Source organism: Chenopodium album, chromosome 3, assembly GCF_948465745.1.
Source record: "Chenopodium album chromosome 3, dcCheAlbu1.1, whole genome shotgun sequence".
Taxonomy (NCBI): Eukaryota; Viridiplantae; Streptophyta; class Magnoliopsida; order Caryophyllales; family Amaranthaceae; genus Chenopodium; species Chenopodium album.
Window position 1 is genome coordinate 31443497 of NC_137836.1, and position 5627 is coordinate 31449123.

General features: G+C 36.9%; 1 non-coding gene across 1 annotated transcript; it reads left to right on the forward strand.

Annotated features, from left to right (window-relative positions):
- The first annotated feature begins 281 nt into the window (after positions 1-281).
- LOC145625835 (small nucleolar RNA R71) lies at positions 282-388 on the forward strand. Its single transcript, XR_014110736.1, has one exon. It is a non-coding gene; the product is annotated as a small nucleolar RNA R71 (small nucleolar RNA).
- The last annotated feature ends 5239 nt before the right edge of the window (positions 389-5627 follow it).

A 5627-nucleotide genomic window follows, 5' to 3' on the forward strand; every position in this document is an offset into this window, starting at 1 on the left:
AAAACATTTGCTACATAAGTAGTGCTAAGATTATCTAGTTTCTGGCAGATAGAGGTTAATGAGCTTGCAAAAAGGATACAGAGTCAACACTATGCTTCCCCTTGTTAGCAAAGCCTCTAGGATTCCCATACAGGGAATTGTGTATCGCCATATCTTCAATAACCTTACCTGCATCATCAACATTAAGATTCATAAATCTCCCACTAGCTGTAGAATCTAAGATTATTTTAGATGAATTTCCAATGCCATTATAAAAGGCTTGGTTTAACTGCCATTGTGCCAAATTATGGTGGGGGCATTCTCTTTGTAGGTCCTTGAACCTCTCCCAAGCCTCATATAAAGTTTCATCGGCTTCTTGGGCAAAATTCTGAATTGCACTCCGTAGTACGGCTGTTCTCTCTACAGGATAATACTTGTTATAAAAATTCAAAACAAGAGTTTCCCAGTCAGTTATACCAAGTGCAGTTCTATTTAAACCATTAAACCATAATTTGGCTTTTCCAGTTAAAGAGAAAGGAAAGAGAATCTCCCTGATTTGGTCTTGTGTGACCCTAGCTTGCCTGATGGTATTACAGTACTGACAATAGTCTGGAATATGAAGATTTGGGTCTTCACCCTTAGCTCTACTAAATTGCTTCCTTTCTATCATCGGTATAAATTGGGGTTTAATCTCAAACTGTACCCCATCAAGAGCCAAAGTGGGTGTAAGGTGTGGAAAATCTGTAAGCTTTGGTTGTGTGTAATCACTAAGCATCTTTGGAGCCGTCATCTCTTATTCTGGATCTGATGATACCTCCGAATCGCTAGAATCAGCTAGGGGATCTCGGTGATTATTATTAACACCAGAATCCGCCAGAATTTGCTTGTAGAAATTAAATTCTTCTGTCTATGGAAGGATCGTTTGATCTCAGGATCGAATGGGATGTAACCTGATCTGGAACACCTGGGCATAAACAAAAAAAAAACTAAAAGGAAATATGCGACTTGCCTCAAAGAACTAACGTTCTTTGAGACAAAAATAAATAACCTAGACTACAAAAATAATCATAAATAAAAATAAAACGTCTCCCCGACAACGACGCCAAATTTTGACAAGGTTAAAGTCGTATCACCTAATCAAAAGTAATTCCTAAATCCTCTAACTAATGTAGATAGGGAAGTAGGTTCGAATCCACAGAGAAACGAGTCTTTCTATTCCTAATTAAATATTATAATCTAGATTATAAAGTAACCAATATATTGTAATCAAAGGAAACTAAATTACGAAGATTAGAATAAGGAGAAAACAATATATAAAAGGATCTAGGGTATAGGTTCACCAATAAATAATATTCCAGGGTAAAACATAATAATCAATCATCAATGCATACATTAATCAGATCAAAAAGGGCTGTCGCTAGGTTTTACAATCACACAATTAATTTACCGGTATTAAATCTCATCTTTCGAATCTCGACTCAACCATTTATAAATTAACCTGCCTATTGAAACTAGACCTAAACATCAATTCTCATCTGTCGAATCTCGAATCAATATTGTTAAACTCATGCATAAAAGATCTGCGCAAATCTAGTCACAGATCATTAAATCAATCAATAGGAAATTAATCTAGCATTGATAATCAACAACAATAAATTACCCCTTCATATTATTTATGGATCCCCACAAACCCTAGAATTAAAACTACTCACACATAATTAAAGCTAAACTAATCAAAGCAATAAAACAAGACATGATCAAAGGAATAAAATAAACAACTAAGATAAAGAGAAGAGAAATCATTACCAAATAAATCTGGAATTAAGTATGAATCTCGCGCCCGGCCGTGCGCGAGTTCGGGCGCCAGCCTTTGCTTCCCTCGCCCGGCCGGGCGCGCCTTCGGGCGCCAGCCTCTTTGGCCGAGCGGCACTCTTGGGCCACTATCTGGACTACGATTGGGCTCGCTCCAATTCTTCGGGCCAATATGGGTTTCCTCTTCGGGTCTTGAATACTCGGTCCAAATGCCCCGGTATCACATATACCGAGCCCTTAATCACCGATTCGATTTCTCTAACCGGCGTTGGGCTTTAAACATGGTCGTGCTCCTCTAATTTCCGTAGTTGATCCATGAAAACCCGGGAAAAATGCCAAAAGTGCAATTTCCTGCTAAACTCAACCAAAACTACGAAAACACTAGAAAACACCAATTAGTAATAAAAGTGGCTCTAAAGAGCCAAAAACACTACTAATTATGACCAAGGGACGAGGGTAAAATACTATATAAATTGGAAATTTTTTTTGCTTTGTTTAATATTCAAGTTTGTTTGATTTGATTTTGATGTTTGATTGTTGATTAGTGTAATTGTTCTTCATATATTGTTGATTCTTGATTTCTATAGTTGTTTGTTTATTTGATGATGATGTTAGAGTAGTTGTTTGCTAGGAATTGGGTGAAACTTGTATGATTGATTGGTTGTACTTAATTTATGAATTATGTTGATTAATTGTTGAGATTAAAGTGATTAATGGAAGTTTGCATGTGTGTCATTCGATTAGGCCTTGAGAATTATGCTAGTTTGCATTGTGATTCTACATTGATACGGACCATTGATTTGTAGCTTACATTTGTCGATTGAGCTCGATTAGTGATGCTCCTAGTTAGATTCCCTCGTAGTTGGCGCTAGTTTGACCTCTAGGAGATAGCTTGTTGACTCTTTTGATTGAGTTTGCCATTAGTCTTCACAACCATTGACTTGCATGTATTTCCGAGTTGCTACATTTGTCATGATTACTTGTTGATCCCCGTTCCTAGTGCTTTATTTGTTTGATTTCTTTGTTTGTTAGTTGTTAGTGTTATCCTTTTATCTTTGTCTTCGACCTAGCTTAGGCGCATAATTGAGAGCACTTGAATATTACCGTTCCTTTGGGTTCGACCCTTGACTTGCCTATATACTTGTATATAGGATTGTTAAGTGTTTACAAACTTTTTTGATCAAGGGAGGGTGAGTTTCAACGACCTAGTTCCACCCTTCGTCAAGGGCAGGTTCAATCTCTTTTAGGTTGGGTTTGTAACTTCATCCCCGAACTTCCAGTCTTGGTTCCAGACCTATTGGAGTTGACGATCTACTAGATCGTTAAGGGGTGTAACCTTCACCTCATGAACGGTTTACAAGTTCCTAAAACTTGTTAGCGACTCTTTTTCTCTATCTTCCTTCCCTTTGGACGCCACCATGCTTAAGTGTATAATCACAGTGGGGTTCAAGCTAGGGATAATGCTTGAAATATTCCCTACAGGGTGTGTCGGTTCTTTACCTTGAACCGAATCTATATTGCTTTAAAAAGCTGCACAAGCTTGTGCCTAACACCCAGAGCAGGTATGGTCACCATGGCTCTGGCTGGTGGCGGATTGAGAGTCATCCGCAATATTTAACAATGTGGTCGAATGACTCTGATAAGTGACTTTGATGTCACTTTTAGGGTGTTTATTGAGTCGTATTCCGGCTTATATTCCAATAATTTCACCTTTTTTATCCTTTATTTCTATTATTTTATTATTCTCGTCTTTTATCTTTATTTTGTGTAATTTTGCCCTTTTTATTAGTTTTTAGTTTATTTTTGTAGTTTTAGTTAATAATTTCCCTCTTCTCTCGTTTTATTTATTTTCTTTTAGTTTCTAGTTTGTTTTATTTCATTTTATTTTATTTTATTTCATTTTATTTTATTATTTCTTTAGTTTTAGCATTTTATTTTATTTTATTTTACTTTATATATCTTATTTTATTTTACTTTATTTTTCTTATTTTATTTTATTTTATCTTCCGATTTCCCCTCGTGTTATTTTTGGTTGTAGGCGTTCCGGGTTTCAAAGTCAAGTTTGTGTTCGGGGTCCAAGGTTCGAGCACAATTCACAATGCACAAGCACCACTGCTGCCAGCCTTAACCTTCACCCCACAAGCACCTTATCCTCCACCTCACAACAGCAACAACACGCAACTTCCCCAACTCCCTCACCATCAACAAACATCAACAACAACCAGCAGCAATGCTGCCTAGCCAACTCCAACCTCACACAACCAAACCACCTCCAATTCTCCTCCATCTCACACCCATCAGCCCCGCAATTCCCCTGCTTCACCTCGCAACACCACCCAACACCAGCAGCAACCCGCAACAATTGCAGCTCCTCCCCGCATCACCAATCCGCAACCAATCGAACCAAATTCACAGCAAGGAGCAACCCAGACCTCCGCGGCCGCGCACCCCTGTCAGAAAGCGCACCAAATCGAGTCCAAAATCGAGTTGAGGCAGAAGCTTTGTGCGACTTGCTTGGCGACCTCTTCGCGGGCGCGTAGATCGGGGTTCAATTTGAACCACATCACGAGCTTTGCACGTGGTTTTAATGAAATCCAACGGCCGTGTTTTAATGATGCTTGATGAAGATGATGATGATGAACGGTGAAGATGAGGGGATGCGTGGTGATGGTGATGAAGGTGATGCGAATCAGAGCAGCCAAAAATCGAGCAAGGAGAAGATCGTGGGTCTGGGGGGAATTTGGGGAATGATGGGTTTTAATTTCTTTTATTTTATTTTTATTCCCTTTTTCTTTTTCCCTTTTTCTTTCTTTTGTTTTATTTTATTTTCTTTATTTTGTTTTCTTTTATTTATTTTATTTTATTTAGCTTTGTATAAATACCCATTTTTGGGGTAATTAGAAGGTATGGATTTTCTTATTTTTTCTTAGTTAGTTTAGGAGAGCTTCTCTCTCTTAGGGTTAGATTAGATAATTTTTAGAGAGATAAAGTAGATTATGCTCAATTTTCTTCCAAGTAATCAATTTTGGTCAAGTTTAATTTCCAATCAAGCAATTCCTTCAAGTTTTCATCTTTCATTAATCCTCTCTCTAGTAATCTCTAATCCTTTCCTTTAGCTTTATTTATTTGCTTTATTGTTGCTTATTTTTGTTATCCTTTTAGTTTATCTATTTATTATTGTTTTCATTGTTCTTAATCATGTTTTGTTTTGTGTTTCTTGAATTTATTTTTGGTTTTGCTATTATGTTTAATCTCTCTTCTCTAGGCTAATTTCTTAGCTAGGGGAAGGGGGTGGAAAATATGTGTTGAATGTTGGATTAATGATGATGGTTGGATTGAATACATGCCTTAAATTGATGAAAGATATGATTTTTGATGGCTTGAGATTATTGTTACACTTTATTTGATTTCCCTCTAGTTTAAATGCATGAAAGTGATTTGAACTAGATTCAGATCACCTCTATTTTAATGATTGCATGAGAATGAGTTGTTAAAATTGAGTTTTATGAATTGTGTTTCTTTATTCTCTTGATTTGCTTGTGTCTAATAGGATGCATGAGAATGATCCTAACTAGCATGGACTTCTTTCATTGATTTGCCTAGACTATTGCATGAGAATGAATTGTTTAGGTAGGACCTTGTGTTCTTTGGCATATGTTTCATGATAATCACCGTTATTCTCCTCTTTCTAGTCATGTTTGACACCCCCGAATCCCTAGCGTAATTTTCTATTGATTTTATTCATCTTTATCTTTGCTTATTCGTAGTTTTAGTGCTTTTTATCCAATATATCAACAAAAACATTTCCCCTCTTGACTCTTGCATTAGTGATATTG